Source organism: Bos javanicus, chromosome 6 (assembly GCF_032452875.1).
Source record: "Bos javanicus breed banteng chromosome 6, ARS-OSU_banteng_1.0, whole genome shotgun sequence".
Taxonomy (NCBI): domain Eukaryota; kingdom Metazoa; phylum Chordata; class Mammalia; order Artiodactyla; family Bovidae; genus Bos; species Bos javanicus.
Genome location: NC_083873.1, coordinates 6,373,538 through 6,385,225, shown reverse-complemented (window position 1 = coordinate 6,385,225; position 11,688 = coordinate 6,373,538). Strand labels below are relative to the sequence as shown.

The following is an 11,688-nucleotide window of genomic DNA, read 5'->3' as shown; positions in this document are numbered from 1 at the left end:
AATATTTACACACACACATGCCTGCATACATACCTTTAAAAATGAGACAGGCATGCCTTTTAGATTTCTTTTGATTCAAGTAATTATTATTTTGATTCCATTCATAATTCCTGTGGATTTTTATTTTGGAAAAAAAAAAAAAAAGTGTGGTTAGAAACATAGTTTCTCTCCTGCCAAGGCTGAATGTAACTTAAAGTCAGAAAATATTCTCTGCAAATTCAAGGTGTTTCTGTTAATTTTTTTATATGCCTTAAATGCAGAAAATTACACACTGATATTTGCATATATATTATATATATATATATATAAATATATATATATATATATATATATATATATATATATCAACTATATCCCTGTTTGCTGAGAAGGCAGCACAGCTAATAGCAAAAATGTGAATTTTATACAAGAAGGAATGATGTCACTGTGGATAGACTAATGAGTATCAATTAGAGAGACTTCAGATGATCAATTATTGTTTGCAGAAAATCTTAATCAAATGATCACTGGACAGAAGTAAGCAAATCTTAATTCTTTATTGATTTTTTTTTCCATTTGTTTTTCTTGGAAAGTGAAAGTCACCCCAGTCGTGTCGAACTCTTTGTGACCCCATGTACAGTCCATGGAATTCTCCAGGCCAGAATATTGGAGTGGGTAGCCTTTCCCTTCTCCAGGGGATCTTCCCAACCCAGGGATCGAATCTAGGTCTCCCACATTGCAGGTGGATTCTTTACCAGCTGAGCCACAGGGAACCCCAAGAATACTGGAGTGGGTAGCCAATCCCTTCAGCGGATCTTCCTGACCCAGGAGTCAAACCAGGGTCCACGGCATTGCAGGCGGATTCTTCACCAACTGAGCTATCAGGGAAGCCCTGTTTTTCTTTAGCCGGTAAAAATATTTTTAAAAGCAGTTTATTCATTGTACCCAGTTAAGATTACTTCTTTAAATACAACTGAAATTATGGTGCTAGCTAGTGGTTAGAAGATCTACAATACTGTTTTACATGAGCTTTCATTTTATTTTTGCCTTTAGCTTTGTGAATTAGGCATAGACTGGATACTCTGTGCTCAACGTGAGAGGGCTTGTCTAGTGGCAAAACTGAATAACGAATCAGAAGTATTGCCTTTAATTATACCTCCATGCCTCTAGACTAGCAGCGCTGAAGCACAGTGGTACCTGGGATTCTGTGATGGCATAGCATTAGCTATTACCAGATGAACCAAAGGAGTATTAACTCTGAAGCCCCAAATAAAGCCACATCTGCAGGACATCTTGTATCTCGTGCTTCTAGATAACCCATTTGATCCACTAAGAGTGGATTCGGGACCTTTTACAGTTAAAATTCAAGGAGAGAACTAAGTGGAACAAATACCTGCTTTCAAACTAGACAGATCTGGGCTCACATCCAACTCATGCCATTTGGCAAGTCTTTAATTCCTAAGCCTTAGCTCCTCATGCAACCTGAGGATGCTAACAGTTATTCTCTCTGTTGTTAGAGACTTGAAGTGCTGAGGTGTGTGGAAAATGTTGCCCTCCACCTGGTATCAAAGGATATTAACAAAAAGATTAGTTTACTCAGGTGTCTAGGCTGAACAGAGGAGTTTATTAAACCACATCGGCCCACCCCCCCGCCCCCACCCAGCTAATAGGACCACAGGTTAGCTGGATTAAAGTCACTCAAACTCTTGGGCCCATTCTTCTCACCTAAAATTCAAAGTCCTGTAAGAATGACACAGTGCTCATACTTACTTGTTAATTCTTTTTTTTATTTTTACACAGCATGGCAAAATGAGGAAACAGCTGACAAGTGATGAGTCTGCACAATGGAAAAACCACCCTGATCATTGGCATCATAGGTGGGTAAGTGTTCTTTTAAAGTGATTTTGTCAAAGTCATATGAAATGGTTTTCATGGTGGGGGAGAGGAAAGACAAGAAACCAACATTCACAATTATTTAAAATGACTTAAATGCTAAACATAATATACATAGTAATAACTGTTTATTCTAGTATAAAAATAGTGCTAGAAACTATATATTTGTTCAAATGTATTGAAAAGGTATAAGAAATAGATATTAAGTGGCTAGTGATGATTCATAAGCTTTTTCTTCCCTTAAACTGTATTAGAAATTTATGTTTTTAACTATTTACATGGCTTTCAACAACATTCATTAAGACATGTTTACATAGGCTTTTGAGAAGCATATGGGAAGGGCAAAGTGAGCTTTAATACTTTCTTCCTCGCTCCCTGCGGTGGAGCAGAAGGGGTCCAAAACCGTGTGCAGTTTAACAGTCTGAGAGAACTCTTGAGTAATCTCTACCTGACTAGTATATGGAAAAATAATCTATACGGTGGAATATATGACTCCATACTTAACATAAGGTGTTCTTTAAGCTATCAACAGGCTAAGTGATGCATACTTATAGGAAGACAGGATGTTCACTGACGGATTCTTAATAAGTTCCAGGTAAAGAAGGTCCTTGAAAAACTGTATAATACATATAAGTGAAAGTGATAACTGTACCCTATATTTTCACATTAAATCGCCAGAAGCAGAAGCTGGTGAGTCTCTTATGAGGTCGCTGCGTGGTCTCCACTGTGGAGTGCAGTACCTGACATGTGGCAGGAACTCAGTAAAAGGTGGACTGAGGCATGTCGGATGCTGAGCACTGCGTTATACTACCTTGTTTTAACTATAATTATTCCTAGGCGAGGAGAGCAATTATACTCTTCCCTCCTATCCCATCTTAAATCAAGCTTGTAAAACAAAACAAACAGCATTTCTTCTGATGGCCTGTAAAGTTTTAGGAGTACAATCTGATGGAAAACACAGGGAAACAGAACATCAAATTGGAGTTGGTCTGACATTTGTGCTCTGTGCTGAAAATAAAGGCACTTCACAGCTAGGTGAGAATATATCTGTGACCCGTTTCCTCTTGCAACCCATTATTTCCAGTACGCTGTCATACACTTTCTCATCTCCAACACTCCCGTGGGAGGAAACTGTTACTTGTAGTAAGGAGATCGGTGGCGTTTGTACCTTGAGGCGAGGTGCTGAGAGAGCTCTAAATCTCATACAACTAATGATCTGCACTAGGAGCCAAAGAAATGTACCTTTTTTTTTTTCTCCCCAGTCTTGGAAACTCAACATAGGAAATAACATATGGGATTCAACACCTTGCTTTGGGGCCCGCCATCTCCTTTCCGACAGTGGTCTCCAGGACCCACCAGCTCTGACACAGGAGCTGTCCTCTGCGACATCCCCCTTGCAGGGAAGGCTTAGCCCAAACACAACTCCTTCAGCGGCACAACTGGTTCACGCTCACAGCAGTTATGACACTGAAACTCGAGTTCACACGGGTTAGTGACTGGCAAAGGCCACTCCTGTGAGTGTATAAGGCCGGGCAGGCAATCTTACAGACATCATTCACAACTTAGCAAAGTAGTGGGGACTTCTGGGGCTGAAAATTGAAATGAAATGGTATCATGTTACTCAGCTAGAACAACAGCAAACTAATCTAGAACAATTTCTTGCTAGTTACAGGTAATATAAATATAGGGTAGGGTGAGAGAAAAAAAATACATATATATATATATGCATTTTTTCCCCCAACTTGAGAGGATACTGGAAAGGAAATATTCACATAAGAATTTGTGTCCATGTACCAGGTATTAATCCATGTATGGAATGATTTTCCTAAAAGTTAAAAAGTATTTGAACCAACTAACCAGGCTTCAAGAAGCACTCTTCTGTATGAACTAAAATACCCAAAGATAAAATAGGTATGGCATTGCCCAACTTCTTTCAGTTTCTAAACTAGTAAGGTAAAATAAGCCATTATCTAAAAGTACGCCAAGAATTTCTAAATATATCATATTACTTGTTAAAATGACATACATGCAAATTCTCTATACATAGTCTACTGTGTATGTAAAAGTTGTAATGACATACATGAGAGGCCCTGAACAAACTGCTGAAATATTTGATTACAGATTTTCACATAACTGTTAAATCACAATGTGTATGGTAAAAAGATAGGTTACTGAAAAGACTGCTATTCTTCAAACGATTTTTTGGTACTAAGGAATTGTGTATGCATGCATAGGCATATCCTGGTATGAAGATGTGTTATGTTAGTGACAGTCTGTGTAAGTTACACACCAGTGCCACCAAGAGGCAAACTCTCAGATCTCATGTGTATGACTTAAAAACAGAATAACATGCTGAAGCTACAAGTGTTACAACAGTAATACATACTGCATTAAACAACTGATAGCCTTCTAGACTCTCCCTTACCACTACAAAATGATGGCAATACAATATGTTTTGTTTTGTTTTTTACTGAAGAGTAAGAATAAAATTAATGTCAAGATACATATACACACTTAGAATTTTCAAAACTTATATGTTGAATTTTAGGATGTTTAGGGAAAAAATATATATAAATGGAAAATATGTTTTAGTGAAAATTCTTTTAGAATGCTGCATTATCATATCCCCAAGAGCTTTCCTATCCAAACCAGTGCTAGAAACTCAGAAACTTTTTTCAGGGATGTGGAGGGATGTGAACAGGTGAAACGCCTGTCTTCCTATTCTTCCCCAAGTCCAAACATTACTGCACGTGTAGAGCAGATTTTCTTTTCCGGAACCAGTTTCTCAATTCGTTATCTACTTCTCTTATATGGAATACCAGTGTCTTTAGGGGCACATATGTACAGTGGGAATACAATTAAATGAGCTCAAGTTCTAAGAAAACATTAGCATTTTCTAAATGGACTAAAAGTTATGAGAAGTAAATCCCACCAAGTACGAGCTCAGGGGCCAGTTTAGGGTGCATACCCTCTTATCCTGAGTGGTCACAGCTCATTTCAGGCCTGTGCGCCCATGATCGCTTGTGTTTTAAAGTGTTGACTTACAACGATGACTCGTGAGGTGAACGAAAAGGAAGCTCAGTGTGTGACCCCCTGACTGTCAGGGTGTCCTCTGGTGGAGCGTTCTCTTCCCTGACGGCTGTCCTGGCCGCTCCATTTCTGCAGCAGGCTCATCCCTCGAGACTCAGGGGCTGGGTCTTCTTCCCAGGCTCCTCCTGCTCTCTACCAGGTCTGTTAGGTCGAAGTGAGCATTTATGGGTAGCCTTTGGGGAGATGTATTGCACTGAAATAAGAAACCTCTCTCTTGCCTGTTCTCTAACAACAAAAAAACCAAATTAATTAAGTAATGCCTTTTCTTTACAATACTGCCTTATAGTACTTTCCATTTGTTTAGAGTTTTAACTTTCTTTCGTTAAGGTAATACAGTGTTGAAAAATATAGCCAATTCCTTTTAAAATCCAACAAGCTTTAAAAGTCAACACTTTTTTCTATTCTATGAAGGTTTTAAATGTCACAGAATATATTCAGTTTGCTCCTAGACTATTTCTAAGAAAGAAAAGATTCTAAACATTCTTGAAAGATTGATAATTCAGAAAACACAAAACCAATTATTTAAAATCCCCAGAAAAAAAACAAACAAACCCAAAATTAGCCTCTGTGCAAGAATGCAACTTGTACCTTGCAGTACACAAAGTATTACAAACAGTGCTCTTATTCACGTGCTAAGAGTGGGTGTCGTTGATAATCTCAGTTCAGTGGCATAAAACAAATGTACAGAAAATATGCAATAGTCCTCTAAAAACATTTCATGCTACACTGTCAAAAATTGTGCAAAAATAAAAATACAGCAGTGGCAAAGTATACAACCAAATCTGTACAGTATATAGCAAAACTAGGCATATTGCAGAAGACACCATCTGTCAACTTCAGCTCTGCATGAATAGGTCTCTCAGTTCCGCTTGGTCTGGCTGCTTTCACCATTGATCAGTGTCTTCTGCTGTTCTGCAAGAGCCTGCCATTTCTGCCTGTTCTTTCTGCAGCCGTCCAGCAAAGGGAAACAGTCCTCCGACACATGGGTCAAGGCCTAAAGAGAGAGGAAGAAAGCCGGTGACTAGATGGTACCGGGAAATAAGGCCTCTCCCCAGGCTTGTCCCAGAGGGTCACATCACACACTCACTTCCCAAGCAGACCCACTGCTGGGGTTCTCACAGAGCTGTGATCACAGATCATTTATGAATGACTCCTCTTAAGCTATACAGACGGGCAACACATGCTGAGACAGAGAGGAAATGCACACATTTCAACATAACATTATTAAGCAGTGAAGACAGATCTGTGTGGAATTGGCTCTGTAGAGAAAGAATCCATTTGCTTTTATGTACTACAGATGGTTCTCTCTAAGTGTTGACTTCATGGGGGGATGCTTAGTTTTTGTGATTTTCTATAAAATAATTTTATCCAATATACATTAAATTTTTATCCAAGATTATAATAAAGATTAAACTCTATATGGCATTATTATTTACCAACTATAGTTCCATAAATATTTAGCTTACAAGAACATTCACTGTAGATGTCTGTGTCATAGACAAACATTGACTTAAATACCCAACAGCAGGGTTAGAAATATTGTGTTACTATTCTACAGCCATTAAAGCTGTCATAGAAAACACATTTGAAACAGAAAGATGTACATTCTATTATGGATTGCAAAGAGCAATTTTTGTTAAATGAAAAATATATGAAAATGTCATAAAGAATATGCACTAAAATAACAGTAGTAGAATTATAAGTGATTTTATCTTTTCGCTTCTCTATTATTCTGATTTTTCTATAAGAACCTATAACTTCTGTAATAATAGTAAAAATGTCTGTCTATATCACATAGAATTTAACGGTAGATTAAAATAAAATGAATAGGAAATGTAGAAGGATGAAATTATAATCACCATTATAATGGGTGATTTGACTATATTTATGGGCATGGGGAAAAATTGGAGAGAGACATTAGTATCTGCAGCTGAGGAACTCTTAATCCAGTCCATAAGGAAGGCATTTGTTACAGAAAGGATGACTGTTGGGAGGTGCTGGAGACGCTGCTGGGAAGGCTTCTGCACAGCAGTAAACAGCCAGCTTGCCGAGAAGGGAGGGCAGAAGGTGGTGCCGGGGCCTCACACGCGTTCTTTCATCCTGTTTTCTTCTGCTGTCTCTCCTATCCCTCCCTCCTTTTTCCTCATCAGCCACAGCTTCTTTCTTCAATTCATCTGATGGCTAGAACCCTGGGCCCAGGCTGAGAACTGAACTCTAAACACAGTTCTCCCACTACCTACCTAGTTGGGACAAGCATTCCATCTCCCTGGAAGATGGATGTTTTAGATTCAATGACTGAATCTGTGAAATGTCTGGATTAAAAAATTTCTAGCCTTTCTTCTGGTCTTGGCAGTCTATGATTCCTCTTATGATAAATGTTTTTTTCCCCAAATACTTAAAGACAGTTTCCTATTTAAATGTATAAAGACGAGGACAGCATCTACTTTCTGTATTTGGGGCATAGCATCTAAACTAGTCAGTTGGATATGTTAGGGAGAATAATTTAAAAAACCCAAACTAACAAGTATATGAAAATGGGAACCTGCAATATTTTCCTAGCTGCCTTCCTGTAATCCTCATAAAAATTTTCTTAACAGTAGTAAAGTCATCCTATGAGAAGAAGTTAGATAACTGTTTTTCCTTATTTAGGCCAAAATTTAGTCTTAAAAAGAATATGCTAACATAGAGTATGCAGAATATACTTCCTTTGAGTGTAGCACTGGCACATACTTTTTCTCAGCATTCGCTACATGAATTTGCTGGAGCCTAGCATGCAGTAGGTACTCATTAGATATACATCAATGAATTGACATTTTTGAGAAATAGTAAATATAAAATGTGTTCCTTGTTCAGTACAAACAGCATGTTCATTAGTAAAAGAAATGTCCTGATTATTTTACTTCTAGTTTCTTGATTAAGAAGGAAAAAAAAATGTGCCTGATGTTCATTGCTTCAATTTACTTCATAACACTGTCAAAAGTCTAGTAGTTTTCATAGTAAATACCTCATACAGTTGCAAGCAGATGGCATCTATGAATCCAACTTGCATACTTGGGATTTTGTTTTTCTTCTCCCGGTTCATTAGATCCTGAAAACACAGAAACACACATACACAGATCTGATTTACTTAATGCAATACAAGTTGGCTCTTAAACGATGATTCCCTGGGTTAGCTGAGGAAGGCCAGACACCTGCCTACCGCCTCTTCACCTTCTGGAGGCTCCTACCCCCTGCACCAAACCATGCTCAAGAAGGCCCTGGTCCTCTCTCTCTCGTTCACTGGGGCTGTGACTGTCCCTGCGTGACCCCCAGAACCAGAACTGATCACTGACCTCAGATCAACTGGTGACCTAGAGTTAGGCACTGACCTAGAGTCCACTGCTGACATGTATCTGGAAAACAGACACGCTTTCTAATTGTCTACTGATGTGGAATCAAACACTCTCAGCTTTGTGAAAGACGCCACTGAGGCCACAGTCGATTACAACTCAGTTCACACAGAGAGCTCTCTGAGTGAAAAGAACGCAGATATCACTGTTGCTTATTCTCAGGAGCTCATGACGACATAAGACAAAGCCAGCACCTCTGAGGGGAGCAAAGAGTCTGTCTCAGTGCTCGTTTAAAATGAAGCAGATTCTCTGTTAGCTGTGACCATCACTCTGCTACCCACCATTTTCTGAGAGGATTCCGAGCTTCTAACAAGCCTATTACTGTGTGTGTGTTTAGTTACTAAGTCACGTCTGACTCTTTGTGACCCCATGGACTATTGCCCACCATGCTCCTCTGTCCATGGGGTTGTCCACGCAAGAATATTGGAGCAGGTTCTCATTTCCTTTTCCAGGGGATCTTGACACAGGGATCAAACCCGTGTCTCCTGCACTGCAGGAGAATTCTTTACCACTGAGCCACCAGGGAAGCTCCGACTACTATGTCTAGGAGACCAAATAATTGCAAAAGACGAATGAGACATAGGGTGTGCCCAGATGAGGCTAAAGAGTAAAGCAGAGGCAATGGTACCAGAGGAGGGGCATCTTGTAACCATGGCCCATTTAATGTGGGCTCAATAAATGTTCATTTGAGTAAAAGAATGACCCTATGCACCACTTCCAGGAAAAACTCATCCATTTCAGGAAAAACTTCATTGGTTGAGAAGAATCTTCTTGTATTCGAGATTCTCTACCTACCCTGAGCAAAAAATGCAGTATACAAATATTTAACAACAACAGCTGTTTATCAAAGTGCTGTTTGTAATAGTAAACTCTACAAAATTATACCAAACAGTAAATAATAGCTGCATCTGTTTCATGTGGGGCTTACCACTTCTCAGTGATAAAGAATCCACCTGCCAATGCAGGAGACTCAGGAGACGTGGGTTTGATACCTGGGTCGGGAAGATCCCCTGGAGGAGGAAATGGCAACCCACTCCAGTATTCTTGGGCAAATCCCATGGACAGGGGAGCCTGGCAGTCTACAAAGCATGGGGTCACAAGGAGTTGGACATGCCTGAGCATGCATGCACTATTTCATGTAACCATTATAAATGGCATATAGGACAGAGCATCTGTTAGAATGCAAAGTGGCTTATGATATATAAATGGAAAAAATTACAAAAAGCAGGTATGATTTGATAACTCAGAGTCTTTTCTGTCCTTTGTTATTTGCATGTTTTCTGTAACAAACATGTTTAATTCTTCAGGTAAGAAAAAGGACTTTATAAAAAGATGAGAAATTGTCTTCCTAAAATCTCATAGAAGCACAAAAAGGAATCTACAACAAAAACATGTATATGAATAATTCCTCCCAACAAGGTCTCATACTTACAGCGGGCTCTATGTTGAGTTCTTTCCTCTCTCTATCTCCTTGGTCAAAAAATTCAGTGGCAACAAGTTCTGCTATCTGAAATCAATAACAGACTAAGTGTGGGTAATTAAAGGCATATCACTCAGTAAAACAGACTTTAAATGAAGATAATAAAACCCATCAAATCTGTGGCTTTTAACCACATCAGTAAAATTAGAATAAAGCAGTAACAGTAAATACCTTATTGTAATGTATACCTAATCACAAAGGCTAGAGTCTGTAATCTATAACTCAGAGAAAAGAGCAACATGTTATTTCGGCCTCCACAGTAGTGGGAAGAAAGCACTGTGTGCCCATCCATACGCATAATCAGTGAGATATTAAGCACTGGTTATACCAGGCGCTGCGGGAAACACAGGATCAGGTAGGTCCTTATACTGAGGCTGACTGCCATGCCTCTTAGGTTTCTTTCAGTCTACCAATTCCTCTTCGTCTCTCTTTTTAAAAAATGTCCTTATGATTTTGACTGCTGTTGAATAAACTGCGTTGTTCCTCCGGTAGTTTCCTGTTGTCTGGATTTTGCTGATTGTGTTTCCATAATGAAATTTAATGTTTCTCTGTTCCCTGTATTTCCATACACCAGTAATGAGATCTAGACACTTGATTCGATTGAGTTTTGTTTTTTTTTTGCTACAACTGTTTCTCAGGCTGTGCCATGTACTTGTGACAATGGAATGCCTGGTCGCCTCTCTTTGTGATATTAACAGTCCTTCATGAGCTTTGCCTGGATCCATTAATTTAGAGGCTGCAAAAAGTAATATACAAAGCAATCATTCCCTTTTTCTTTATAGCTGAAATAGAATAAGTCCCCCACATCAATTTTTAGTAACCCCGAAGTATAATTTGTATAAATAAAGGAGAAATAACTTGATTTTCTCTATAATTACCATTGGAAAAAAATAATAACTCAGTTCTCAAGCATCCAACAAACATGACTGAAGAAGGCTTTATTATTTTTATTATTATTTTGAACTTTGGATTTAAACATATTTAATGTATTTCAGTCCTTACTGATGCCCACCCACATTGTTCCATTTTGGCCAACTGAGTTGGCTTCTTTGCTCTTCTGACACGGCTTTATCAGTCTTTGATAGTTCTTGCTTTCTGCTATTACAAGATGTTCTTAGCTCATCTTGTACATTTCCTGTTTTGGAACGGGCAATCAGCCATTTCTTCATGGAGTCCTCATTCTTTTAAACTGAGGTATTTAGAAACTTCAATCAGGGCACAAGGCTCGTTCATTTCTACCAGGGTGTTGGTTATTTTTAAGCCCTTTTAATGAATGGAGCTTACACAATGTAAGTTCATATAGTACTTCCTATTCAAATCAGGACTATAGGATTTCTGCAAAACCTTATCCATCTTGGATCTCTATCTTTCTACTCACACTAAAAATCCTACCTCTCAACAATATCAATATAATTTCTCATTTGCTTTTACCCACATCATCCACTATGGTGACTGAATATATATACAAAATTTCCCCTAATATGATTACTGAAAAACAGCTTTAATGGTTTGCTGTTGTTCTTCTTAGTGTACATCGACTGGAGTTACATGGTCAAGTAACGGTTTTAAATCTCTTGGAATAAAACTGTCCCCCTCAGTGTGGTTTTGCAACCAAAATCACATTGTTGCATTTTGCTTCCCAGGTTATGTGATTTTTTTAAAGTTCAACTTTATAAACACAGTTTACATGGTTCCTAAATTAAATCTACAAAACAAGTACATGCAAGAAACTCTACCTTATATCTCTGTTCCCTCAATCTTATTCCTTCCTTCCCCGTGGGAAATCATTAACTTTTTAACAGTTAATCCTGCTTTTTAAAACTATATGCAAAAATAAGTACATACATTCATATTCCA

General features: G+C 38.5%; 1 long non-coding RNA gene across 1 annotated transcript; it reads right to left on the bottom strand.

The window, feature by feature from the left end:
- Positions 1–1,745: 1,745 nt before the first annotated feature.
- LOC133249994 (uncharacterized) lies at positions 1,746–10,674 on the bottom strand. The gene is made up of 3 exons (XR_009737202.1): positions 9,784–10,674; positions 7,967–8,050; positions 1,746–5,956 (listed from the first exon to the last, which is right to left on the bottom strand). It is a non-coding gene; the product is annotated as an uncharacterized LOC133249994 (long non-coding RNA).
- Between the last annotated feature and the right edge of the window lie 1,014 nt (positions 10,675–11,688).